This window comes from Borostomias antarcticus (assembly GCF_949987555.1).
Source record: "Borostomias antarcticus genome assembly, chromosome: 20".
Lineage (NCBI taxonomy): Eukaryota > Metazoa > Chordata > Actinopteri > Stomiiformes > Stomiidae > Borostomias > Borostomias antarcticus.
The window spans coordinates 14,577,141-14,603,515 of NC_140253.1; positions in this window are offsets into that span (position 1 = coordinate 14,577,141).

Genomic DNA, 26,375 nt, shown 5'->3' on the forward strand with positions numbered 1-26,375 from the left:
AGGTGGTCAGGGTGATGTGGAGAGTTCCGCAGGCTGGAGAACAGGCCTAGTCAGGGTGATGTGGAGAGTTCAGCAGGTTGAAGAACAGACTTTGCTTAGGGTGATGTGAGAGTTAAGCAGGTTGAAGAAAATGCTTTGTCAGGGAGATGTGGAGAGTTCAGCAGGCTGGAGAACAGGCCTTGGTCAGAGTGGTGTGGAGAGTTCAGCAGGCTGGAGAACAGGCCTTGGTCAGCGTGGTGTGGAGAGTTCAGCAGGCTGGAGAACAGGCTTTGCTCAGGGTGATGTGGAGAGTTCAGCAGGTTGGAGAACAGGCCTTGCTCAGGGTGATGTGGAGAGTTCAGCAGGCTGGAGAACAGGCCTTGGTCAGAGTGGTGTGGAGAGTTCAGCATGTTGGAGAACAGGCCATCATTGGGGTGGTGTGGAGAGTTCAGCAGGCTGGAGAACAGGCTTTGCTCAGGGTGATGTGGAGAGTTCAGCAGGTTGAAGAACAGGCCGTCATTGGGTGGTGTGGAGATTTCAGCAAGTTGGAGAACAGGCTTTGCTCAGGGTGATGTGGAGAGTTCAGCAGGTTGAAGAACAGGCCGTCATTGGGTGGTGTGGAGATTTCAGCAAGTTGGAGAACAGGCCATCATTGGGGTGGTGTGGAGAGTTCAGCAGGTTGGAGTACAGGCCCTCATTGGGGTGGTTGGAGAGTTCAGCTGGTTGAAGAACTCATTGGGGTGATGTGGAGAGTTCAGCAGGTTGGAGAACAAGCTTTACTCAGGGTGATGTGGAGAGTTCAGCAGGCTGGAGAACAAGCTTTGCTCAGGGTGATGTGGAGAGTTCAGCAGGCTGGAGAACATGCCTAGTCAGAGTGGTGTGGAGAGCTCAGCATGTTGGAGAACAGGCCATCATTGGGGTGTTTTGGAGAGTTCAGCAGGTTGGAGAACAGGCTTTACTCAGGGTGATGTGGAGAGTTCAGCAGGGTGAAGAAAAGGCCGTCATTGGGTGGTGTGGAGATTTCAGCAAGTTGGAGAACAGGCCATCATTGGGGTGGTGTGGAGAGTTCAGCAGGTTGGAGTACAGGCCCTCAATGGGGTGGTTGGAGAATTCAGCAGGTTTGAACAGGCCATCATTATTTTGGTTTGGAGAGTTCAGCAGGTTGGAGAACAGGCTTTACTCAGGGTGATGTGGAGAGTTCAGAAGGTGGAAGAAAAGGCTGTCATTGGGTGGTGTGGAGATTTCAGCAAGTTGGAGAACAGGCCTTGCTCAGGGTGATGTAGAGAGTTCAGCAGGTTGGAGAACAGGGATTGGTCAGGGTGGTGTGGAGAGTTCAGCATGTTGGAGAATAGGCCATCATTGGGGCGGTACGTAGAATTCAGCAAGTTGGAGAACAGGCCGCCATTGGGGTGGTGTGGAGAGTTCAGCAGGCTGGAGAACAGGCCTTGGTCAGAGTGGTGTGGAGAGTTCAGCAGGCTGGAGAATAAGCTTTGCTCAGGGTGATGTGGAGAGTTCCGCAGGCTGGAGAACAGGCCTAGTCAGAGTGGTGTGGAGAGTTCAGCAGGCTGGAGAACAGGCTTTGCTCAGGGTGATGTGGAGAGTTCAGCAGGTTGAAGAACAGACTTTGCTTAGGGTGATGTGGACAGTTAAGCAGGTTGAAGAAAATGCTTTGTCAGTGAGATGTGGAGAGTTCAGCAGGCTGGAGAACAGGCCTTGGTCAGAGTGGTGTGGAGAGTTCAGCAGGCTGGAGAACAGGCTTTGCTCAGGGTAATGTGGAGAGTTCAGCAGGTTGAAAAACAGACTTTGCTCAGGGTGATGTGGAGAGTTCAGCAGGATGGAGAACAGGCCTTGGTCAGGGTGGTGTGGAGAGTTCAGCATGTTTGAGAACAGGCCATCATTGGGGCGGTACGGAGAGTTCAGCATGTTGGAGAGCAGACTTTACTCAGGGTGATGTGGAGAGTTCAGCAGGTTGAAGAACAGGCCTTGGTCAGCATGGTGTGGAGAGCTCAGCATGTTGGAGAACAGGCCATCATTATTTTGGTTTGGAGAGTTCAGCAGGTTGGAGAACAGGCTTTATTCAGGGTGATGTGGAGAGTTCAGCAGGTTGAAGAAAAGGCTGTCATTGGGTGGTGTGGAGATTTCAGCAAGTTGGAGAACAGGCCATCATTGGGGTGGTTGGAGAGTTCAGCTGGTTGAAGAACTCATTGGGGTGATGTGGAGAGTTCAGCAGGTTGGAGAACAGGCCTTGGTCAGAGTGGTGTGGAGAGTTCAGCAGGCTGGAGAACAAGCTTTGCTCAGGGTGATGTGGAGAGTTCAGCAGGCTGGAGAACATGCCTAGTCAGAGTGGTGTGGAGAGCTCAGCATGTTGGAGAACAGGCCATCATTATTTTGGTTTGGAGAGTTCAGCAGGTTGGAGAACAGGCTTTACTCAGGGTGATGTGGAGAGTTCAGCAGGTTGAAGAAAAGGCTGTCATTGGGTGGTGTGGAGATTTCAGCAAGTTGGAGAACAGGCCATCATTGGGGTGGTGTGGAGAGTTCAGCAGGTTGGAGTACAGGCCCTCATTGGGGTGGTTGGAGAATTCAGCAGGTTTGAACAGGCCATCATTGGGGTGGTGTGGAGTGTTCAGCAGGTTTGAGAACAGGCCTTGCTCAGGGTGATGTGGAGAGTTCAGCAGGTTGGAGAACAGGGATTGGTCAGGGTGGTGTGGAGATTTCAGCAAGTTGGAGAACAGGCCATCATTGGGGTGGTGTGGAGAGTTCAGCAGGTTGGAGTACAGGCCCTCATTGGGGTGGTTGGAGAATTCAGCAGGTTTGAACAGGCCATCATTATTTTGGTTTGGAGAGTTCAGCAGGTTGGAGAACAGGCTTTACTCAGGGTGATGTGGAGAGTTCAGAAGGTTGAAGAAAAGGCTGTCATTGGGTGGTGTGGAGATTTCAGCAAGTTGGAGAACAGGCCTTGCTCAGGGTGATGTAGAGAGTTCAGCAGGTTGGAGAACAGGGATTGGTCAGGGTGGTGTGGAGAGTTCAGCATGTTGGAGAATAGGCCATCATTGGGGCGGTACGTAGAATTCAGCAAGTTGGAGAACAGGCCGCCATTGGGGTGGTGTGGAGAGTTCAGCAGGCTGGAGAACAGGCCTTGGTCAGAGTGGTGTGGAGAGTTCAGCAGGCTGGAGAATAAGCTTTGCTCAGGGTGATGTGGAGAGTTCCGCAGGCTGGAGAACAGGCCTAGTCAGAGTGGTGTGGAGAGTTCAGCAGGCTGGAGAACAGGCTTTGCTCAGGGTGATGTGGAGAGTTCAGCAGGTTGAAGAACAGACTTTGCTTAGGGTGATGTGGAGAGTTAAGCAGGTTGAAGAAAATGCTTTGTCAGTGAGATGTGGAGAGTTCAGCAGGCTGGAGAACAGGCCTTGGTCAGAGTGGTGTGGAGAGTTCAGCAGGCTGGAGAACAGGCTTTGCTCAGGGTAATGTGGAGAGTGCAGCAGGTTGAAAAACAGACTTTGCTCAGGGTGATGTGGAGAGTTCAGCAGGATGGAGAACAGGCCTTGGTCAGGGTGGTGTGGAGAGTTCAGCATGTTTGAGAACAGGCCATCATTGGGGCGGTACGGAGAGTTCAGCATGTTGGAGAGCAGACTTTACTCAGGGTGATGTGGAGAGTTCAGCAGGTTGAAGAACAGGCCTTGGTCAGCGTGGTGTGGAGAGCTCAGCATGTTGGAGAACAGGCCATCATTATTTTGGTTTGGAGAGTTCAGCAGGTTGGAGAACAGGCTTTATTCAGGGTGATGTGGAGAGTTCAGCAGGTTGAAGAAAAGGCTGTCATTGGGTGGTGTGGAGATTTCAGCAAGTTGGAGAACAGGCCATCATTGGGGTGGTTGGAGAGTTCAGCTGGTTGAAGAACTCATTGGGGTGATGTGGAGAGTTCAGCAGGTTGGAGAACAGGCCTTGGTCAGAGTGGTGTGGAGAGTTCAGCAGGCTGGAGAACAAGCTTTGCTCAGGGTGATGTGGAGAGTTCAGCAGGCTGGAGAACATGCCTAGTCAGAGTGGTGTGGAGAGCTCAGCATGTTGGAGAACAGGCCATCATTATTTTGGTTTGGAGAGTTCAGCAGGTTGGAGAACAGGCTTTACTCAGGGTGATGTGGAGAGTTCAGCAGGTTGAAGAAAAGGCTGTCATTGGGTGGTGTGGAGATTTCAGCAAGTTGGAGAACAGGCCATCATTGGGGTGGTGTGGAGAGTTCAGCAGGTTGGAGTACAGGCCCTCATTGGGGTGGTTGGAGAATTCAGCAGGTTTGAACAGGCCATCATTGGGGTGGTGTGGAGTGTTCAGCAGGTTTGAGAACAGGCCTTGCTCAGGGTGATGTGGAGAGTTCAGCAGGTTGGAGAACAGGGATTGGTCAGGGTGGTGTGGAGAGTTCAGCATGTTGGAGAACAGGCCATCATTGGGGCGATACGTAGAATTCAGCAAGTTGGAGAACAGTCCGCCATTGTGGTGGTGTCGAGAGTTCAGCAGGCTGGAGAACAGGCCTTGGTCAGAGTGGTGTGGAGAGTTCAGCAGGCTGGAGAACAGGCCTAGTCAGAGTGGTGTGGAGAGTTCAGCAGGCTGGAGAACAGGCCTTGGTCAGAGTGGTGTGGAGAGTTCAGCAGGCTGGAGAACAGGCTTTGCTCAGGGTGATGTGGAGAGTTCAGCAGGTTGAAGAACAGACTTTGCTTAGGGTGATGTGGAGAGTTAAGCAGGCTGAAGAAAATGCTTTGTCAGGGAGATGTGGAGAGTTCAGCAGGCTGGAGAACAGGCCTTGGTTAGAGTGGTGTGGAGAGTTCAGCAGGCTGGAGAACAGGCCTTTGTCAGAGTGGTGTGGAGAGTTCAGCAGGTTGAAGAACAGACTTTGCTTAGGGTGACGTGGAGAGTTAAGCAGGTTGAAGAAAATGCTTTGTCAGGGAGATGTGGAGAGTTCAGCAGGCTGGAGAACAGGCCTTGGTCAGAGTGGTGTGGAGAGTTCAGCAGGCTGGAGAACAGGCTTTGCTCAGGGTGATGTGGAGAGTTCAGCAGGTTGAAAAACAGGCTTTGCTCAGGGTGATGTGGAGAGTTCAGCAGGATGGAGAACAGGCCTTGGTCAGAGTGGTGTGGAGAGTTCAGCAGGCTGGAGAACAGGCTTTGCTCAGGGTGATGTGGAGAGTTCAGCAGGTTGAAGAACAGACTTTGCTCAGGGTAATGTGGAGAGTTCAGCAGGCTGAAGAACAGGCTTTGCTCAGGGTGATGTGGAGAGTTCAGCAGGCTGAAGAACAGGCTTTGCTCAGGGTGATGTGGAGAGTTCAGCAGGATGGCGAACAGGCCTTGGTCAGAGTGGTGTGGAGAGTTCAGCAGGCTGGAGAACAGGCCTTGGTCAGGGTGGTGTGGAGAGTTCAGCATGTTTGAGAACAGGCCATCATTGGGGCGGTACGGAGAGTTCAGCATGTTGGAGAGCAGACTTTGCTCAGGGTGATGTGGAGAGTTCAGCAGGTTGAAGAACAGACTTTGCTCAGGGTGATGTGGAGAGTTAAGCAGGTTGAAGAAAATGCTTTGTCAGGGTGATGTGGAGAGTTCAGCAGGCTGGAGAACAGGTCGTAATGTGGGTGGTGTGGAGAGTTCAGCAGTCTGGAGAACAGGCTTTGCTCAGGGTGATGTGGAGAGTTCAGCAGGTTGAAGAACCGGTCTTGGTCAGGGTGGGGTGGACAGTTCAGCAGGATGCAGAACAGGCCGTCATTGGGTAGTGTGGAGATTTCAGCAAGTTGGAGAAAAGGCCATCATTGGGGTGGTGTGGAGAGTTCAGCAGGTTGGAGAACAGGCATTGGTCAGAGTGGTGTGGAGAGTTCCGCAGACTGGAGAACAGGCTTTGCTCAGGGTGATGTGGAGAGTTCAGCAGGCTGGAGAACAGGCCGCCATTGGGGTGGTGTGGAGAGTTCAGCAGGCTGGAGAACAGGCTTTGCTCAGGGTGATGTGGAGAGTTCAGCAGGTTGAAGAACATACTTTGCTCAGGGTAATGTGGAGAGTTCAGCAGGCTGAAGAACAGGCTTTGCTCAGGGTGATGTGGAGAGTTCAGCAGGATGGAGAACAGGCCTTGGTCAGAGTGGTGTGGAGAGTTCAGCAGGTTGGAGAACAGGCCGCCATTGGGGTGGTGTGGAGAGTTCAGCAGGCTGGAGAACAGGCTTTGCTCAGGGTGATGTGGAGAGTTCAGCAGGTTGAAGAACATACTTTGCTCAGGGTAATGTGGAGAGTTCAGCAGGCTGAAGAACAGGCTTTGCTCAGGGTGATGTGGAGAATTCAGCAGGATGGAGAACAGGCCTTGGTCAGAGTGGTGTGGAGAGTTCAGCAGGTTGGAGAACAGGCCGCCATTGGGGTGGTGTGGAGAGTTCAGCAGGTTGAAGAACAGACTTTGCATAGGGTGACGTGGAGAGTTAAGCAGGTTGAAGAAAATGCTTTGTCAGGGAGATGTGGAGAGTTCAGCAGGCTGGAGAACAGGCCTTGGTCAGAGTGGTGTGGAGAGTTCAGCAGGCTGGAGAACAGGCTTTGCTCAGGGTGATGTGGAGAGTTCAGCAGGTTGAAAAACAGACTTTGCTCAGGGTGATGTGGAGAGTTACGCAGGCTGGAGAACAGGCCTAGTAAGAGTGGTGTGGAGAGTTCAGCAGGCTGGAGAACAGGCCTTGGTCAGAGTGGTGTGTAGAGTTCAGCAGACTGGAGAACAGGCTTTGCTCAGGGTGATGTGGAGAGTTCCGCAGGCTGGAGAACAGGCCTAGTCAGAGTGGTGTGGAGAGTTCAGCAGGCTGGAGAACAGGCTTTGCTCAGGGTGATGTGGAGAGTTCAGCAGGTTGAAGAACATACTTTGCTCAGGGTAATGTGGAGAGTTCAGCAGGCTGAAGAACAGGCTTTGCTCAGGGTGATGTGGAGAATTCAGCAGGATGGAGAACAGGCCTTGGTCAGAGTGGTGTGGAGAGTTCAGCAGGTTGGAGAACAGGCCGCCATTGGGGTGGTGTGGAGAGTTCAGCAGGCTGGAGAACAGGCTTTGCTCAGGGTGATGTGGAGAGTTCAGCAGGTTGAAGAACATACTTTGCTCAGGGTAATGTGGAGAGTTCAGCAGGCTGAAGAACAGGCTTTGCTCAGGGTGATGTGGAGAATTCAGCAGGATGGAGAACAGGCCTTGGTCAGAGTGGTGTGGAGAGTTCAGCAGGTTGGAGAACAGGCCGCCATTGGGGTGGTGTGGAGAGTTCAGCAGGTTGAAGAACAGACTTTGCTTAGGGTGACGTGGAGAGTTAAGCAGGTTGAAGAAAATGCTTTGTCAGGGAGATGTGGAGAGTTCAGCAGGCTGGAGAACAGGCCTTGGTCAGAGTGGTGTGGAGAGTTCAGCAGGCTGGAGAACAGGCTTTGCTCAGGGTGATGTGGAGAGTTCAGCAGGTTGAAAAACAGACTTTGCTCAGGGTGATGTGGAGAGTTACGCAGGCTGGAGAACAGGCCTAGTAAGAGTGGTGTGGAGAGTTCAGCAGGCTGGAGAACAGGCCTTGGTCAGAGTGGTGTGTAGAGTTCAGCAGACTGGAGAACAGGCTTTGCTCAGGGTGATGTGGAGAGTTCAGCAGGTTGGAGAACAGGCCTTGCTCAGGGTGATGTGGAGAGTTCCGCAGGCTGGAGAACAGGCCTAGTCAGAGTGGTGTGGAGAGTTCAGCAGGCTGGAGAACAGGCTTTGCTCAGGGTGATGTGGAGAGTTCAGCAGGTTGAAGAACAGACTTTGCTCAGGGTAATGTGGAGAGTTCAGCAGGCTGAAGAACAGGCTTTGCTCAGGGTGATGTGGAGAGTTCAGCAGGCTGAAGAACAGGCTTTGCTCAGGGTGATGTGGAGAGTTCAGCAGGATGGAGAACAGGCCTTGGTCAGAGTGGTGTGGAGAGTTCAGCAGGCTGGAGAACAGGCCTTGGTCAGGGTGGTGTGGAGAGTTCAGCATGTTTGAGAACAGGCCATCATTGGGGCGGTACGGAGAGTTCAGCATGTTGGAGAGCAGACTTTGCTCAGGGTGATGTGGAGAGTTCAGCAGGTTGAAGAACAGGCCTTGGTCAGAGTGGTGTGGAGATTTCAGCATGTTGGAGAACAGGCCATCATTGGGGCGGTACGGAGAGTTCAGCAAGTTGGAGAGCAGGCTTTGCTCAGGGTGATGTGGAGAGTTCATCAGGTTGAAGAACAGGCCTTGGTCAGGGTGGTGTGGACAGTTCAGCAAGTTTAAGAAAAGACTGTCATTGGGGTGGTGTGGAGAGATCAGCATGTTGGAGAACAGGCCATCATTGGGGTGGTGTGGAGAGTTCAGCATGTTGGAGAACAGGCTTTGCTCAGGGTGATGTGGAGAGTTCAGCAGGTTGAAGAATATGCTTTGTCAGGGTAATATGGAGAGTTTAGGAGGCTGGAGAACAGGCCTTGGTCAGAGTGGTGTGGAGAGTTCAGCAGGCTGGAGAACAGGCCTAGTCAGAGTGGTGTGGAGAGCTAAGCATGTTTGAGAACAGGCCATCATTGGGGTGGTTTGGAGAGTTCAGCAGGTTGGAGAACAGGCCGTCATTGGGTGGTGTGTAGAGTTCAGTAGGTTGAAGAAAAGGCCGTCATTGGGTGGTGTGGAGAGTTCAGCAGGTTGGAGTACAGGCCCTCATTGGGGTGGTTGGAGAGTTCAGCAGGTGGAACAGGCCATCATTGGGGTGGTGTGGAGTGTTCAGCAGGTTGGAGAACAGGCCTTTCTCAGGATGGTGTGGAGAGTTCAGCAGGTTGGAGAACAGGGATTGGTCAGGGTGGTGCGGAGAGTTCAGCATGTTGAAGAACAGGCCATCATTGGGGCGGTACGTAGAATTCAGCAAGTTGGAGAACAGGCCGCCATTGGGGTGGTGTGGAGAGTTCAGCAGGTTGAAGAACAGACTTTGCTCAGGGTGATGTGGAGAGTTAAGCAGGTTGAAGAAAATGCTTTGTCAGGGTGATGTGGAGAGTTCAGCAGGCTGGAGAACAGGCCTTGGTCAGAGTGGTGACGAGAGTTCAGCAGGCTGGAGAACAGGTCGTAATTGGGGTGGTGTGGAGAGTTCAGCAGGCTGGAGAACAGGCCTTGGTCAGGGTGATGTGGAGAGTTCAGCAAGTTGGAGAACAGACCGTCATTGGGGTGGTGTGGAGAGTTCAGCAGTCTGGAGAACAGGCTTTGCTCAGGGTGATGTGGAGAGTTCAGCAGGTTGAAGAACCGGTCTTGGTCAGGGTGGGGTGGACAGTTCAGCAGGATGCAGAACAGGCCGTCATTGGGTAGTGTGGAGATTTCAGCAAGTTGGAGAACAGGCCATCATTGGGGTGGTGTGGAGAGTTCAGCAGGTTGGAGAACAGGCCTTGGTCAGAGTGGTGTGGAGAGTTCAGCAGGTTGGAGAACAGGCCGCCATTGGGGTGGTGTGGAGAGTTCAGCAGGTTGGAGAACAGGCCGCCATTCGGGTGGTGTGGAGAGTTCAGCAGGCTGGAGAACAGGCTTTGCTCAGGGTGATGTGGAGAGTTCAGCAGGTTGAAGAACAGACTTTGCTCAGGGTAATGTGGAGAGTTCAGCAGGCTGAAGAACAGGCTTTGCTCAGGGTGATGTGGAGAGTTCAGCAGGCTGAAGAACAGGCTTTGCTCAGGGTGATGTGGAGAGTTCAGCAGGATGGAGAACAGGCCTTGGTCAGAGTGGTGTGGAGAGTTCAGCAGACTGGAGAACAGGCTTTGCTCAGGGTGATGTGGAGAGTTCAGCAGGCTGGAGAACAGGCCGCCATTGGGGTGGTGTGGAGAGTTCAGCAGGCTGGAGAACAGGCTTTGCTCAGGGTGATGTGGAGAGTTCAGCAGGCTGAAGAACAGGCTTTGTCAGGGTGATGTGGAGAGTTCAGCAGGCTGGAGAACAGGCCTTGGTCAGAGTGGTGACGAGAGTTCAGCAGGCTGGAGAACAGGTCGTAATTGGGGTGGTGTGGAGAGTTCAGCAGGCTGGAGAACAGGCCTTGGTCAGGGTGATGTGGAGAGTTCAGCAAGTTGGAGAACAGACCGTCATTGGGGTGGTGTGGAGAGTTCAGCAGTCTGGAGAACAGGCTTTGCTCAGGGTGATGTGGAGAGTTCAGCAGGTTGAAGAACCGGTCTTGGTCAGGGTGGGGTGGACAGTTCAGCAGGATGCAGAACAGGCCGTCATTGGGTAGTGTGGAGATTTCAACAAGTTGGAGAACAGGCCATCATTGGGGTGGTGTGGAGAGTTCAGCAGGTTGGAGAACAGGCCTTGGTCAGAGTGGTGTGGAGAGTTCAGCAGGCTGGAGAACAGGCCTTGGTCAGAGTGGTGTGGAGAGTTCAGCAGGTTGGAGAACAGGCCGCCATTGGGGTGGTGTGGAGAGTTCAGCAGGCTGGAGAACAGGCTTTGCTCAGGGTGATGTGGAGAGTTCAGCAGGTTGAAGAACAGACTTTGCTCAGGGTAATGTGGAGAGTTCAGCAGGCTGAAGAACAGGCTTTGCTCAGGGTGATGTGGAGAGTTCAGCAGGCTGAAGAACAGGCTTTGCTCAGGGTGATGTGGAGAGTTCAGCAGGATGGAGAACAGGCCTTGGTCAGAGTGGTGTGGAGAGTTCAGCAGACTGGAGAACAGGCTTTGCTCAGGGTGATGTGGAGAGTTCAGCAGGCTGGAGAACAGGCCGCCATTGGGGTGGTGTGGAGAGTTCAGCAGGCTGGAGAACAGGCTTTGCTCAGGGTGATGTGGAGAGTTCAGCAGGTTGAAGAACAGACTTTGCTCAGGGTAATGTGGAGAGTTCAGCAGGCTGAAGAACAGGCTTTGTCAGGGTGATGTGGAGAGTTCAGCAGGCTGGAGAACAGGCCTTGGTCAGAGTGGTGACGAGAGTTCAGCAGGCTGGAGAACAGGTCGTAATTGTTGTGGTGTGGAGAGTTCAGCAGGCTGGAGAACAGGCCTTGGTCAGGGTGATGTGGAGAGTTCAGCAAGTTGGAGAACAGACCGTCATTGGGGTGGTGTGGAGAGTTCAGCAGTCTGGAGAACAGGCTTTGCTCAGGGTGATGTGGAGAGTTCAGCAGGTTGAAGAACCGGTCTTGGTCAGGGTGGGGTGGACAGTTCAGCAGGATGCAGAACAGGCCGTCATTGGGTAGTGTGGAGATTTCAGCAAGTTGGAGAACAGGCCATCATTGGGGTGGTGTGGAGAGTTCAGCAGGTTGGAGAACAGGCCTTGGTCAGAGTGGTGTGGAGAGTTCAGCAGGCTGGAGAACAGGCCTTGGTCAGAGTGGTGTGGAGAGTTCAGCAGGTTGGAGAACAGGCCGCCATTGGGGTGGTGTGGAGAGTTCAGCAGGTTGGAGAACAGGCCGCCATTGGGGTGGTGTGGAGAGTTCAGCAGGCTGGAGAACAGGCTTTGCTCAGGGTGATGTGGAGAGTTCAGCAGGTTGAAGAACAGACTTTGCTCAGGGTAATGTGGAGAGTTCAGCAGGCTGAAGAACAGGCTTTGCTCAGGGTGATGTGGAGAGTTCAGCAGGCTGAAGAACAGGCTTTGCTCAGGGTGATGTGGAGAGTTCAGCAGGATGGAGAACAGGCCTTGGTCAGAGTGGTGTGGAGAGTTCAGCAGACTGGAGAACAGGCTTTGCTCAGGGTGATGTGGAGAGTTCAGCAGGCTGGAGAACAGGCCGCCATTGGGGTGGTGTGGAGAGTTCAGCAGGATGGAGAACAGGCCTTGGTCAGAGTGGTGTGGAGAGTTCAGCAGACTGGAGAACAGGCTTTGCTCAGGGTGATGTGGAGAGTTCAGCAGGCTGGAGAACAGGCCGCCATTGGGGTGGTGTGGAGAGTTCAGCAGGCTGGAGAACAGGCTTTGCTCAGGGTGATGTGGAGAGTTCAGCAGGCTGGAGAACAGGCTTTGCTCAGGGTGATGTGGAGAGTTCAGCAGGTTGAAGAACAGACTTTGCTCAGGGTAATGTGGAGAGTTCAGCAGGCTGAAGAACAGGCTTTGCTCAGGGTGATGTGGAGAGTTCAGCAGGCTGAAGAACAGGCTTTGCTCAGGGTGATGTGGAGAGTTCAGCAGGATGGAGAACAGGCCTTGGTCAGAGTGGTGTGGAGAGTTCAGTAGACTGGAGAACAGGCCTTGGTCAGAGTGGTGTGGAGAGTTCAGCAGGTTGGAGAACAGGCCGCCATTGGGGTGGTGTGGAGAGTTCAGCAGGCTGGAGAACAGGCTTTGCTCAGGGTGATGTGGAGAGTTCAGCAGGTTGAAGAACCGGTCTTGGTCAGGGTGGGGTGGACAGTTCAGCAGGATGCAGAACAGGCCGTCATTGGGTAGTGTGGAGATTTCAACAAGTTGGAGAACAGGCCATCATTGGGGTGGTGTGGAGAGTTCAGCAGGTTGGAGAACAGGCCTTGGTCAGAGTGGTGTGGAGAGTTCAGCAGGCTGGAGAACAGGCCTTGGTCAGAGTGGTGTGGAGAGTTCAGCAGGTTGGAGAACAGGCCGCCATTGGGGTGGTGTGGAGAGTTCAGCAGGCTGGAGAACAGGCTTTGCTCAGGGTGATGTGGAGAGTTCAGCAGGTTGAAGAACAGACTTTGCTCAGGGTAATGTGGAGAGTTCAGCAGGCTGAAGAACAGGCTTTGCTCAGGGTGATGTGGAGAGTTCAGCAGGCTGAAGAACAGGCTTTGCTCAGGGTGATGTGGAGAATTCAGCAGGATGGAGAACAGGCCTTGGTCAGAGTGGTGTGGAGAGTTCAGCAGACTGGAGAACAGGCTTTGCTCAGGGTGATGTGGAGAGTTCAGCAGGCTGGAGAACAGGCCGCCATTGGGGTGGTGTGGAGAGTTCAGCAGGCTGGAGAACAGGCTTTGCTCAGGGTGATGTGGAGAGTTCAGCAGGTTGAAGAACAGACTTTGCTCAGGGTAATGTGGAGAGTTCAGCAGGCTGAAGAACAGGCTTTGTCAGGGTGATGTGGAGAGTTCAGCAGGCTGGAGAACAGGCCTTGGTCAGAGTGGTGACGAGAGTTCAGCAGGCTGGAGAACAGGTCGTAATTGTTGTGGTGTGGAGAGTTCAGCAGGCTGGAGAACAGGCCTTGGTCAGGGTGATGTGGAGAGTTCAGCAAGTTGGAGAACAGACCGTCATTGGGGTGGTGTGGAGAGTTCAGCAGTCTGGAGAACAGGCTTTGCTCAGGGTGATGTGGAGAGTTCAGCAGGTTGAAGAACCGGTCTTGGTCAGGGTGGGGTGGACAGTTCAGCAGGATGCAGAACAGGCCGTCATTGGGTAGTGTGGAGATTTCAGCAAGTTGGAGAACAGGCCATCATTGGGGTGGTGTGGAGAGTTCAGCAGGTTGGAGAACAGGCCTTGGTCAGAGTGGTGTGGAGAGTTCAGCAGGCTGGAGAACAGGCCTTGGTCAGAGTGGTGTGGAGAGTTCAGCAGGTTGGAGAACAGGCCGCCATTGGGGTGGTGTGGAGAGTTCAGCAGGTTGGAGAACAGGCCGCCATTGGGGTGGTGTGGAGAGTTCAGCAGGCTGGAGAACAGGCTTTGCTCAGGGTGATGTGGAGAGTTCAGCAGGTTGAAGAACAGACTTTGCTCAGGGTAATGTGGAGAGTTCAGCAGGCTGAAGAACAGGCTTTGCTCAGGGTGATGTGGAGAGTTCAGCAGGCTGAAGAACAGGCTTTGCTCAGGGTGATGTGGAGAGTTCAGCAGGATGGAGAACAGGCCTTGGTCAGAGTGGTGTGGAGAGTTCAGCAGACTGGAGAACAGGCTTTGCTCAGGGTGATGTGGAGAGTTCAGCAGGCTGGAGAACAGGCCGCCATTGGGGTGGTGTGGAGAGTTCAGCAGGCTGGAGAACAGGCTTTGCTCAGGGTGATGTGGAGAGTTCAGCAGGCTGGAGAACAGGCTTTGCTCAGGGTGATGTGGAGAGTTCAGCAGGTTGAAGAACAGACTTTGCTCAGGGTAATGTGGAGAGTTCAGTAGGCTGAAGAACAGGCTTTCCTCAGGGTGATGTGGAGAGTTCAGCAGGCTGAAGAACAGGCTTTGCTCAGGGTGATGTGGAGAGTTCAGCAGGATGGAGAACAGACCTTGGTCAGAGTGGTGTGGAGAGTTCAGCAGACTGGAGAACAGGCCTTGGTCAGAGTGGTGTGGAGAGTTCAGCAGGTTGGAGAACAGGCCGCCATTGGGGTGGTGTGGAGAGTTCAGCAGGCTGGAGAACAGGCTTTGCTCAGGGTGATGTGGAGAGTTCAGCAGGTTGAAGAACATACTTTGCTCAGGGTAATGTGGAGAGTTCAGCAGGCTGAAGAACAGGCTTTGCTCAGGGTGATGTGGAGAGTTCAGCAGGATGGAGAACAGGCCTTGGTCAGAGTGGTGTGGAGAGTTCAGCAGACTGGAGAACAGGCCTTGGTCAGAGTGGTGTGGAGAGTTCAGCAGGTTGGAGAACAGGCCGCCATTGGGGTGGTGTGGAGAGTTCAGCAGGCTGGAGAACAGGCTTTGCTCAGGGTGATGTGGAGAGTTCAGCAGGTTGAAGAACATACTTTGCTCAGGGTAATGTGGAGAGTTCAGCAGGCTGAAGAACAGGCTTTGCTCAGGGTGATGTGGAGAGTTCAGCAGGATGGAGAACAGGCCTTGGTCAGAGTGGTGTGGAGAGTTCAGCAGGTTGGAGAACAGGCCGCCATTGGGGTGGTGTGGAGAGTTCAGCAGGCTGGAGAACAGGCTTTGCTCAGGGTGATGTGGAGAGTTCAGCAGGTTGAAGAACATACTTTGCTCAGGATAATGTGGAGAGTCCAGCAGGCTGAAGAACAGGCTTTGCTCAGGGTGATGTTGAGAATTCAGCAGGATGGAGAACAGGCCTTGGTCAGAGTGGTGTGGAGAGTTCAGCAGGTTGGAGAACAGGCCGCCATTGGGGTGGTGTGGAGAGTTCAGCAGGTTGAAGAACAGACTTTGCTTAGGGTGACGTGGAGAGTTCCGCAGGCTGGAGAACAGGCCTAGTAAGAGTGGTGTGGAGAGTTCAGCAGGCTGGAGAACAGGCCTTGGTCAGAGTGGTGTGTAGAGTTCAGCAGACTGGAGAACAGGCTTTGCTCAGGGTGATGTGGAGAGTTCAGCAGGTTGGAGAACAGGCCTTGCTCAGGGTGATGTGGAGAGTTCCGCAGGCTGGAGAACAGGCCTAGTCAGAGTGGTGTGGAGAGTTCAGCAGGCTGGAGAACAGGCTTTGCTCAGGGTGATGTGGAGAGTTCAGCAGGTTGAAGAACAGACTTTGCTCAGGGTAATGTGGAGAGTTCAGCAGGCTGAAGAACAGGCTTTGCTCAGGGTGATGTGGAGAGTTCAGCAGGATGGAGAACAGGCCTTGGTCAGAGTGGTGTGGAGAGTTCAGCAGGCTGGAGAACAGGCCTTGGTCAGGGTGGTGTGGATAGTTCAGCATGTTTGAGAAGAGGCCATCATTGGGGCGGTACGGAGAGTTCAGCATGTTGGAGAGCAGACTTTGCTCAGGGTGATGTGGAGAGTTCAGCAGGTTGAAGAACAGGCCTTGGTCAGAGTGGTGTGGAGATTTCAGCATGTTGGAGAACAGGCCATCATTGGGGCGGTACGGAGAGTTCAGCATGTTGGAGAGCAGGCTTTGCTCAGGGTGATGTGGCGAGTTCATCAGGTTGAAGAACAGGCCTTGGTCAGGGTGGTGTGGACAGTTCAGCAAGTTTAAGAAAAGACTGTCATTGGGGTGGTGTGGAGAGATCAGCATGTTGGAGAACAGGCCATCATTGGGGTGGTGTGGAGAGTTCAGCATGTTGGAGAACAGGCTTTGCTCAGGGTGATGTGGAGAGTTCAGCAGGTTGAAGAATATGCTTTGTCAGGGTAATATGGAGAGTTTAGGAGGCTGGAGAACAGGCCTTGGTCAGAGTGGTGTGGAGAGTTCAGCAGGCTGGAGAACAGGCCTAGTCAGAGTGGTGTGGAGAGCTCAGCATGTTTGAGAACAGGCCATCATTGGGGTGGTTTGGAGAGTTCAGCAGGTTGGAGAACAGGCTTTACTCAGGGTGATGTGGAGAGTTCAGTAGGTTGAAGAAAAGGCCGTCATTGGGTGGTGTGGAGAGTTCAGCAGGTTGGAGTACAGGCCCTCATTGGGGTGGTTGGAGAGTTCAGCAGGTGGAACAGGCCATCATTGGGGTGGTGTGGAGTGTTCAGCAGGTTGGAGAACAGGCCTTTCTCAGGATGGTGTGGAGAGTTCAGCAGGTTGGAGAACAAGGATTGGTCAGGGTGGTGCGGAGAGTTCAGCATGTTGAAGAACAGGCCATCATTGGGGCGGTACGTAGAATTCAGCAAGTTGGAGAACAGGCCGCCATTGGGGTGGTGTGGAGAGTTCAGCAGGTTGAAGAACAGACTTTGCTCAGGGTGATGTGGAGAGTTAAGCAGGTTGAAGAAAATGCTTTGTCAGGGTGATGTGGAGAGTTCAGCAGGCTGGAGAACAGGCCTTGGTCAGAGTGGTGACGAGAGTTCAGCAGGCTGGAGAACAGGTCGTAATTGGGGTGGTGTGGAGAGTTCAGCAGGCTGGAGAACAGGCCTTGGTCAGGGTGATGTGGAGAGTTCAGCAAGTTGGAGAACAGACCGTCATTGGGGTGGTGTGGAGAGTTCAGCAGTCTGGAGAACAGGCTTTGCTCAGGGTGATGTGGAGAGTTCAGCAGGTTGAAGAACCGGTCTTGGTCAGGGTGGGGTGGACAGTTCAGCAGGATGCAGAACAGGCCGTCATTGGGTATTGTGGAGATTTCAGCAGGTTGGAGAACAGGCCGCCATTGGGGTGGTGTGGAGAGTTCAGCAGGTTGAAGAACAGACTTTGCTCAGGGTAATGTGGAGAGTTCAGCAGGCTGAAGAACAGGCTTTGCTCAGGGTGATGTGGAGAGTTCAGCAGGCTGAAGAACAGGCTTTGCTCAGGGTGATGTGGAGAGTTCAGCAGGATGGAGAACAGGCCTTGGTCAGAGTGGTGTGGAGAGTTCAGCAGACTGGAGAACAGGCTTTGCTCAGGGTGATGTGGAGAGTTCAGCAGGCTGGAGAACAGGCCGCCATTGGGGTGGTGTGGAGAGTTCAGCAGGCTGGAGAACAGGCTTTGCTCAGGGTGATGTGGAGAGTTCAGCAGGTTGAAGAACAGACTTTGCTCAGGGTAATGTGGAGAGTTCAGCAGGCTGAAGAACAGGCTTTGTCAGGGTGATGTGGAGAGTTCAGCAGGCTGGAGAACAGGCCTTGGTCAGAGTGGTGACGAGAGTTCAGCAGGCTGGAGAACAGGTCGTAATTGTTGTGGTGTGGAGAGTTCAGCAGGCTGGAGAACAGGCCTTGGTCAGGGTGATGTGGAGAGTTCAGCAAGTTGGAGAACAGACCGTCATTGGGGTGGTGTGGAGAGTTCAGCAGTCTGGAGAACAGGCTTTGCTCAGGGTGATGTGGAGAGTTCAGCAGGTTGAAGAACCGGTCTTGGTCAGGGTGGGGTGGACAGTTCAGCAGGATGCAGAACCGGCCGTCATTGGGTAGTGTGGAGATTTCAGCAAGTTGGAGAACAGGCCATCATTGGGGTGGTGTGGAGAGTTCAGCAGGTTGGAGAACAGGCCTTGGTCAGAGTGGTGTGGAGAGTTCAGCAGGCTGGAGAACAGGCCTTGGTCAGAGTGGGGTGGACAGTTCAGCAGGATGCAGAACAGGCCGTCATTGGGGTGGTGTGGAGAGTTCAGCAGGTTGGAGAACAGGCTTTGCTCAGGGTGATGTGGAGAGTTCAGCAGGTTGAAGAACCGGTCTTGGTCAGGGTGGGGTGGACAGTTCAGCAGGATGCAGAACAGGCCGTCATTGGGTAGTGTGGAGATTTCAGCAAGTTGGAGAACAGGCCGCCATTGGGGTGGTGTGGAGAGTTCAGCAGGTTGGAGAACAGGCCGCCATTGGGGTGGTGTGGAGAGTTCAGCAGGCTGGAGAACAGGCTTTGCTCAGGGTGATGTGGAGAGTTCAGCAGGTTGAAGAACAGACTTTGCTCAGGGTAATGTGGAGAGTTCAGCAGGCTGAAGAACAGGCTTTGCTCAGGGTGATGTGGAGAGTTCAGCAGGCTGAAGAACAGGCTTTGCTCAGGGTGATGTGGAGAGTTCAGCAGGATGGAGAACAGGCCTTGGTCAGAGTGGTGTGGAGAGTTCAGCAGACTGGAGAACAGGCTTTGCTCAGGGTGATGTGGAGAGTTCAGCAGGCTGGAGAACAGGCCGCCATTGGGGTGGTGTGGAGAGTTCAGCAGGCTGGAGAACAGGCTTTGCTCAGGGTGATGTGGAGAGTTCAGCAGGCTGGAGAACAGGCTTTGCTCAGGGTGATGTGGAGAGTTCAGCAGGTTGAAGAACAGACTTTGCTCAGGGTAATGTGGAGAGTTCAGTAGGCTGAAGAACAGGCTTTGCTCAGGGTGATGTGGAGAGTTCAGCAGGCTGAAGAACAGGCTTTGCTCAGGGTGATGTGGAGAGTTCAGCAGGATGGAGAACAGGCCTTGGTCAGAGTGGTGTGGAGAGTTCAGCAGACTGGAGAACAGGCCTTGGTCAGAGTGGTGTGGAGAGTTCAGCAGGTTGGAGAACAGGCCGCCATTGGGGTGGTGTGGAGAGTTCAGCAGGCTGGAGAACAGGCTTTGCTCAGGGTGATGTGGAGAGTTCAGCAGGTTGAAGAACATACTTTGCTCAGGGTAATGTGGAGAGTTCAGCAGGCTGAAGAACAGGCTTTGCTCAGGGTGATGTGGAGAGTTCAGCAGGATGGAGAACAGGCCTTGGTCAGAGTGGTGTGGAGAGTTCAGCAGGTTGGAGAACAGGCCGCCATTGGGGTGGTGTGGAGAGTTCAGCAGGCTGGAGAACAGGCTTTGCTCAGGGTGATGTGGAGAGTTCAGCAGGTTGAAGAACATACTTTGCTCAGGATAATGTGGAGAGTCCAGCAGGCTGAAGAACAGGCTTTGCTCAGGGTGATGTTGAGAATTCAGCAGGATGGAGAACAGGCCTTGGTCAGAGTGGTGTGGAGAGTTCAGCAGGTTGGAGAACAGGCCGCCATTGGGGTGGTGTGGAGAGTTCAGCAGGTTGAAGAACAGACTTTGCTTAGGGTGACGTGGAGAGTTCCGCAGGCTGGAGAACAGGCCTAGTAAGAGTGGTGTGGAGAGTTCAGCAGGCTGGAGAACAGGCCTTGGTCAGAGTGGTGTGTAGAGTTCAGCAGACTGGAGAACAGGCTTTGCTCAGGGTGATGTGGAGAGTTCAGCAGGTTGGAGAACAGGCCTTGCTCAGGGTGATGTGGAGAGTTCCGCAGGCTGGAGAACAGGCCTAGTCAGAGTGGTGTGGAGAGTTCAGCAGGCTGGAGAACAGGCTTTGCTCAGGGTGATGTGGAGAGTTCAGCAGGTTGAAGAACAGACTTTGCTCAGGGTAATGTGGAGAGTTCAGCAGGCTGAAGAACAGGCTTTGCTCAGGGTGATGTGGAGAGTTCAGCAGGATGGAGAACAGGCCTTGGTCAGAGTGGTGTGGAGAGTTCAGCAGGCTGGAGAACAGGCCTTGGTCAGGGTGGTGTGGATAGTTCAGCATGTTTGAGAAGAGGCCATCATTGGGGCGGTACGGAGAGTTCAGCATGTTGGAGAGCAGACTTTGCTCAGGGTGATGTGGAGAGTTCAGCAGGTTGAAGAACAGGCCTTGGTCAGAGTGGTGTGGAGATTTCAGCATGTTGGAGAACAGGCCATCATTGGGGCGGTACGGAGAGTTCAGCATGTTGGAGAGCAGGCTTTGCTCAGGGTGATGTGGCGAGTTCATCAGGTTGAAGAACAGGCCTTGGTCAGGGTGGTGTGGACAGTTCAGCAAGTTTAAGAAAAGACTGTCATTGGGGTGGTGTGGAGAGATCAGCATGTTGGAGAACAGGCCATCATTGGGGTGGTGTGGAGAGTTCAGCATGTTGGAGAACAGGCTTTGCTCAGGGTGATGTGGAGAGTTCAGCAGGTTGAAGAATATGCTTTGTCAGGGTAATATGGAGAGTTTAGGAGGCTGGAGAACAGGCCTTGGTCAGAGTGGTGTGGAGAGTTCAGCAGGCTGGAGAACAGGCCTAGTCAGAGTGGTGTGGAGAGCTCAGCATGTTTGAGAACAGGCCATCATTGGGGTGGTTTGGAGAGTTCAGCAGGTTGGAGAACAGGCTTTACTCAGGGTGATGTGGAGAGTTCAGTAGGTTGAAGAAAAGGCCGTCATTGGGTGGTGTGGAGAGTTCAGCAGGTTGGAGTACAGGCCCTCATTGGGGTGGTTGGAGAGTTCAGCAGGTGGAACAGGCCATCATTGGGGTGGTGTGGAGTGTTCAGCAGGTTGGAGAACAGGCCTTTCTCAGGATGGTGTGGAGAGTTCAGCAGGTTGGAGAACAAGGATTGGTCAGGGTGGTGCGGAGAGTTCAGCATGTTGAAGAACAGGCCATCATTGGGGCGGTACGTAGAATTCAGCAAGTTGGAGAACAGGCCGCCATTGGGGTGGTGTGGAGAGTTCAGCAGGTTGAAGAACAGACTTTGCTCAGGGTGATGTGGAGAGTTAAGCAGGTTGAAGAAAATGCTTTGTCAGGGTGATGTGGAGAGTTCAGCAGGCTGGAGAACAGGCCTTGGTCAGAGTGGTGACGAGAGTTCAGCAGGCTGGAGAACAGGTCGTAATTGGGGTGGTGTGGAGAGTTCAGCAGGCTGGAGAACAGGCCTTGGTCAGGGTGATGTGGAGAGTTCAGCAAGTTGGAGAACAGACCGTCATTGGGGTGGTGTGGAGAGTTCAGCAGTCTGGAGAACAGGCTTTGCTCAGGGTGATGTGGAGAGTTCAGCAGGTTGAAGAACCGGTCTTGGTCAGGGTGGGGTGGACAGTTCAGCAGGATGCAGAACAGGCCGTCATTGGGTATTGTGGAGATTTCAGCAGGTTGGAGAACAGGCCGCCATTGGGGTGGTGTGGAGAGTTCAGCAGGCTGGAGAACAGGCTTTGCTCAGGGTGATGTGGAGAGTTCAGCAGGCTGGAGAACAGGCCTTGGTCAGGGTGGTGTGGAGAGTTCAGCATGTTTGAGAACAGGCCATCATTGGGGCGGTACGGAGAGTTCAGCATGTTGGAGAGCAGACTTTGCTCAGGGTGATGTGGAGAGTTCAGCAGGTTGAAGAACAGGCCTTGGTCAGGGTGGTGTGGACAGTTCAGCAAGTTTAAGAAAAGACTGTCATTGGGGTGGTGTGGAGAGATCAGCTTGTTGGAGAACAGGCTTTGCTCAGGGTGATGTGGAGAGTTCAGCAGGCTGAAGAACATGCTTTGTCAGGGTGATATGGAGAGTTTAGCAGGCTGGAGAACAGGCCATGGTCAGAGTGGTGTGGAGAGTTCAGCATGTTGGAGAACAGGCCATCATTGGGGTGGTGTGGAGAGTTCAGCAGATTGAAGAACAGGCCGTCATTGGGTGGTGTGGACATTTCATTAAGTTTTAGAACAGGCCATCATTGGGGTGGTGTGGAGAGTTCAGCAGGTTGGAGTACAGGCCCTCATTGGGATGGTTGGAGAGTTCAGCTGGTTGAGGAACTCATTGGGGATGTGGAGAGTTCAGCAGGTTGGAGAACAGGCTTTGCTCAGGGTGATGTGGAGAGATCAGCAGGTTGAAGAACATGCTTTGTCAGGGTGATAGTGGAGAGTTCAGCAGTCTGGAGAACAGGCTTTGCTCAGGGTGATGTGGAGAGTTCAGCAGGTTGAAGAACCGGTCTTGGTCAGGGTGGGGTGGACAGTTCAGCAGGATGCAGAACAGGCCGTCATTGGGTAGTGTGGAGATTTCAACAAGTTGGAGAACAGGCCATCATTGGGGTGGTGTGGAGAGTTCAGCAGGTTGGAGAACAGGCCTTGGTCAGAGTGGTGTGGAGAGTTCAGCAGGCTGGAGAACAGGCCTTGGTCAGAGTGGTGTGGAGAGTTCAGCAGGTTGGAGAACAGGCCGCCATTGGGGTGGTGTGGAGAGTTCAGCAGGCTGGAGAACAGGCTTTGCTCAGGGTGATGTGGAGAGTTCAGCAGGTTGAAGAACAGACTTTGCTCAGGGTAATGTGGAGAGTTCAGCAGGCTGAAGAACAGGCTTTGCTCAGGGTGATGTGGAGAGTTCAGCAGGCTGAAGAACAGGCTTTGCTCAGGGTGATGTGGAGAGTTCAGCAGGATGGAGAACAGGCCTTGGTCAGAGTGGTGTGGAGAGTTCAGCAGACTGGAGAACAGGCTTTGCTCAGGGTGATGTGGAGAGTTCAGCAGGCTGGAGAACAGGCCGCCATTGGGGTGGTGTGGAGAGTTCAGCAGGCTGGAGAACAGGCTTTGCTCAGGGTGATGTGGAGAGTTCAGCAGGTTGAAGAACAGACTTTGCTCAGGGTAATGTGGAGAGTTCAGCAGGCTGAAGAACAGGCTTTGTCAGGGTGATGTGGAGAGTTCAGCAGGCTGGAGAACAGGCCTTGGTCAGAGTGGTGACGAGAGTTCAGCAGGCTGGAGAACAGGTCGTAATTGTTGTGGTGTGGAGAGTTCAGCAGGCTGGAGAACAGGCCTTGGTCAGGGTGATGTGGAGAGTTCAGCAAGTTGGAGAACAGACCGTCATTGGGGTGGTGTGGAGAGTTCAGCAGTCTGGAGAACAGGCTTTGCTCAGGGTGATGTGGAGAGTTCAGCAGGTTGAAGAACCGGTCTTGGTCAGGGTGGGGTGGACAGTTCAGCAGGATGCAGAACAGGCCGTCATTGGGTAGTGTGGAGATTTCAGCAAGTTGGAGAACAGGCCATCATTGGGGTGGTGTGGAGAGTTCAGCAGGTTGGAGAACAGGCCTTGGTCAGAGTGGTGTGGAGAGTTCAGCAGGCTGGAGAACAGGCCTTGGTCAGAGTGGTGTGGAGAGTTCAGCAGGTTGGAGAACAGGCCGCCATTGGGGTGGTGTGGAGAGTTCAGCAGGTTGGAGAACAGGCCGCCATTGGGGTGGTGTGGAGAGTTCAGCAGGCTGGAGAACAGGCTTTGCTCAGGGTGATGTGGAGAGTTCAGCAGGTTGAAGAACAGACTTTGCTCAGGGTAATGTGGAGAGTTCAGCAGGCTGAAGAACAGGCTTTGCTCAGGGTGATGTGGAGAGTTCAGCAGGCTGAAGAACAGGCTTTGCTCAGGGTGATGTGGAGAGTTCAGCAGGATGGAGAACAGGCCTTGGTCAGAGTGGTGTGGAGAGTTCAGCAGACTGGAGAACAGGCTTTGCTCAGGGTGATGTGGAGAGTTCAGCAGGCTGGAGAACAGGCCGCCATTGGGGTGGTGTGGAGAGTTCAGCAGGCTGGAGAACAGGCTTTGCTCAGGGTGATGTGGAGAGTTCAGCAGGCTGGAGAACAGGCTTTGCTCAGGGTGATGTGGAGAGTTCAGCAGGTTGAAGAACAGACTTTGCTCAGGGTAATGTGGAGAGTTCAGCAGGCTGAAGAACAGGCTTTGCTCAGGGTGATGTGGAGAGTTCAGCAGGCTGAAGAACAGGCTTTGCTCAGGGTGATGTGGAGAGTTCAGCAGGATGGAGAACAGGCCTTGGTCAGAGTGGTGTGGAGAGTTCAGCAGACTGGAGAACAGGCCTTGGTCAGAGTGGTGTGGAGAGTTCAGCAGGTTGGAGAACAGGCCGCCATTGGGGTGGTGTGGAGAGTTCAGCAGGCTGGAGAACAGGCTTTGCTCAGGGTGATGTGGAGAGTTCAGCAGGTTGAAGAACATACTTTGCTCAGGGTAATGTGGAGAGTTCAGCAGGCTGAAGAACAGGCTTTGCTCAGGGTGATGTGGAGAGTTCAGCAGGATGGAGAACAGGCCTTGGTCAGAGTGGTGTGGAGAGTTCAGCAGGTTGGAGAACAGGCCGCCATTGGGGTGGTGTGGAGAGTTCAGCAGGCTGGAGAACAGGCTTTGCTCAGGGTGATGTGGAGAGTTCAGCAGGTTGAAGAACATACTTTGCTCAGGATAATGTGGAGAGTCCAGCAGGCTGAAGAACAGGCTTTGCTCAGGGTGATGTTGAGAATTCAGCAGGATGGAGAACAGGCCTTGGTCAGAGTGGTGTGGAGAGTTCAGCAGGTTGGAGAACAGGCCGCCATTGGGGTGGTGTGGAGAGTTCAGCAGGTTGAAGAACAGACTTTGCTTAGGGTGACGTGGAGAGTTAAGCAGGTTGAAGAAAATGCTTTGTCAGGGAGATGTGGAGAGTTCAGCAGGCTGGAGAACAGGCCTTGGTCAGAGTGGTGTGGAGAGTTCAGCAGGCTGGAGAACAGGCTTTGCTCAGGGTGATGTGGAGAGTTCCGCAGGCTGGAGAACAGGCCTAGTAAGAGTGGTGTGGAGAGTTCAGCAGGCTGGAGAACAGGCCTTGGTCAGAGTGGTGTGTAGAGTTCAGCAGACTGGAGAACAGGCTTTGCTCAGGGTGATGTGGAGAGTTCAGCAGGTTGGAGAACAGGCCTTGCTCAGGGTGATGTGGAGAGTTCCGCAGGCTGGAGAACAGGCCTAGTCAGAGTGGTGTGGAGAGTTCAGCAGGCTGGAGAACAGGCTTTGCTCAGGGTGATGTGGAGAGTTCAGCAGGTTGAAGAACAGACTTTGCTCAGGGTAATGTGGAGAGTTCAGCAGGCTGAAGAACAGGCTTTGCTCAGGGTGATGTGGAGAGTTCAGCAGGATGGAGAACAGGCCTTGGTCAGAGTGGTGTGGAGAGTTCAGCAGGCTGGAGAACAGGCCTTGGTCAGGGTGGTGTGGATAGTTCAGCATGTTTGAGAAGAGGCCATCATTGGGGCGGTACGGAGAGTTCAGCATGTTGGAGAGCAGACTTTGCTCAGGGTGATGTGGAGAGTTCAGCAGGTTGAAGAACAGGCCTTGGTCAGAGTGGTGTGGAGATTTCAGCATGTTGGAGAACAGGCCATCATTGGGGCGGTACGGAGAGTTCAGCATGTTGGAGAGCAGGCTTTGCTCAGGGTGATGTGGCGAGTTCATCAGGTTGAAGAACAGGCCTTGGTCAGGGTGGTGTGGACAGTTCAGCAAGTTTAAGAAAAGACTGTCATTGGGGTGGTGTGGAGAGATCAGCATGTTGGAGAACAGGCCATCATTGGGGTGGTGTGGAGAGTTCAGCATGTTGGAGAACAGGCTTTGCTCTGGGTGATGTGGAGAGTTCAGCAGGTTGAAGAATATGCTTTGTCAGGGTAATATGGAGAGTTTAGGAGGCTGGAGAACAGGCCTTGGTCAGAGTGGTGTGGAGAGTTCAGCAGGCTGGAGAACAGGCCTAGTCAGAGTGGTGTGGAGAGCTCAGCATGTTTGAGAACAGGCCATCATTGGGGTGGTTTGGAGAGTTCAGCAGGTTGGAGAACAGGCTTTACTCAGGGTGATGTGGAGAGTTCAGTAGGTTGAAGAAAAGGCCGTCATTGGGTGGTGTGGAGAGTTCAGCAGGTTGGAGTACAGGCCCTCATTGGGGTGGTTGGAGAGTTCAGCAGGTGGAACAGGCCATCATTGGGGTGGTGTGGAGTGTTCAGCAGGTTGGAGAACAGGCCTTTCTCAGGATGGTGTGGAGAGTTCAGCAGGTTGGAGAACAAGGATTGGTCAGGGTGGTGCGGAGAGTTCAGCATGTTGAAGAACAGGCCATCATTGGGGCGGTACGTAGAATTCAGCAAGTTGGAGAACAGGCCGCCATTGGGGTGGTGTGGAGAGTTCAGCAGGTTGAAGAACAGACTTTGCTCAGGGTGATGTGGAGAGTTAAACAGGTTGAAGAAAATGCTTTGTCAGGGTGATGTGGAGAGTTCAGCAGGCTGGAGAACAGGCCTTGGTCAGAGTAGTGACGAGAGTTCAGCAGGCTGGAGAACAGGTCGTAATTGGGGTGGTGTGGAGAGTTCAGCAGGCTGGAGAACAGGCCTTGGTCAGGGTGATGTGGAGAGTTCAGCAAGTTGGAGAACAGACCGTCATTGGGGTGGTGTGGAGAGTTCAGCAGTCTGGAGAACAGGCTTTGCTCAGGGTGATGTGGAGAGTTCAGCAGGTTGAAGAACCGGTCTTGGTCAGGGTGGGGTGGACAGTTCAGCAGGATGCAGAACAGGCCGTCATTGGGTATTGTGGAGATTTCAGCAGGTTGGAGAACAGGCCGCCATTGGGGTGGTGTGGAGAGTTCAGCAGGCTGGAGAACAGGCTTTGCTCAGGGTGATGTGGAGAGTTCAGCAGGCTGGAGAACAGGCCTTGGTCAGGGTGGTGTGGAGAGTTCAGCATGTTTGAGAACAGGCCATCATTGGGGCGGTACGGAGAGTTCAGCATGTTGGAGAGCAGACTTTGCTCAGGGTGATGTGGAGAGTTCAGCAGGTTGAAGAACAGGCCTTGGTCAGGGTGGTGTGGACAGTTCAGCAAGTTTAAGAAAAGACTGTCATTGGGGTGGTGTGGAGAGATCAGCTTGTTGGAGAACAGGCTTTGCTCAGGGTGATGTGGAGAGTTCAGCAGGCTGAAGAACATGCTTTGTCAGGGTGATATGGAGAGTTTAGCAGGCTGGAGAACAGGCC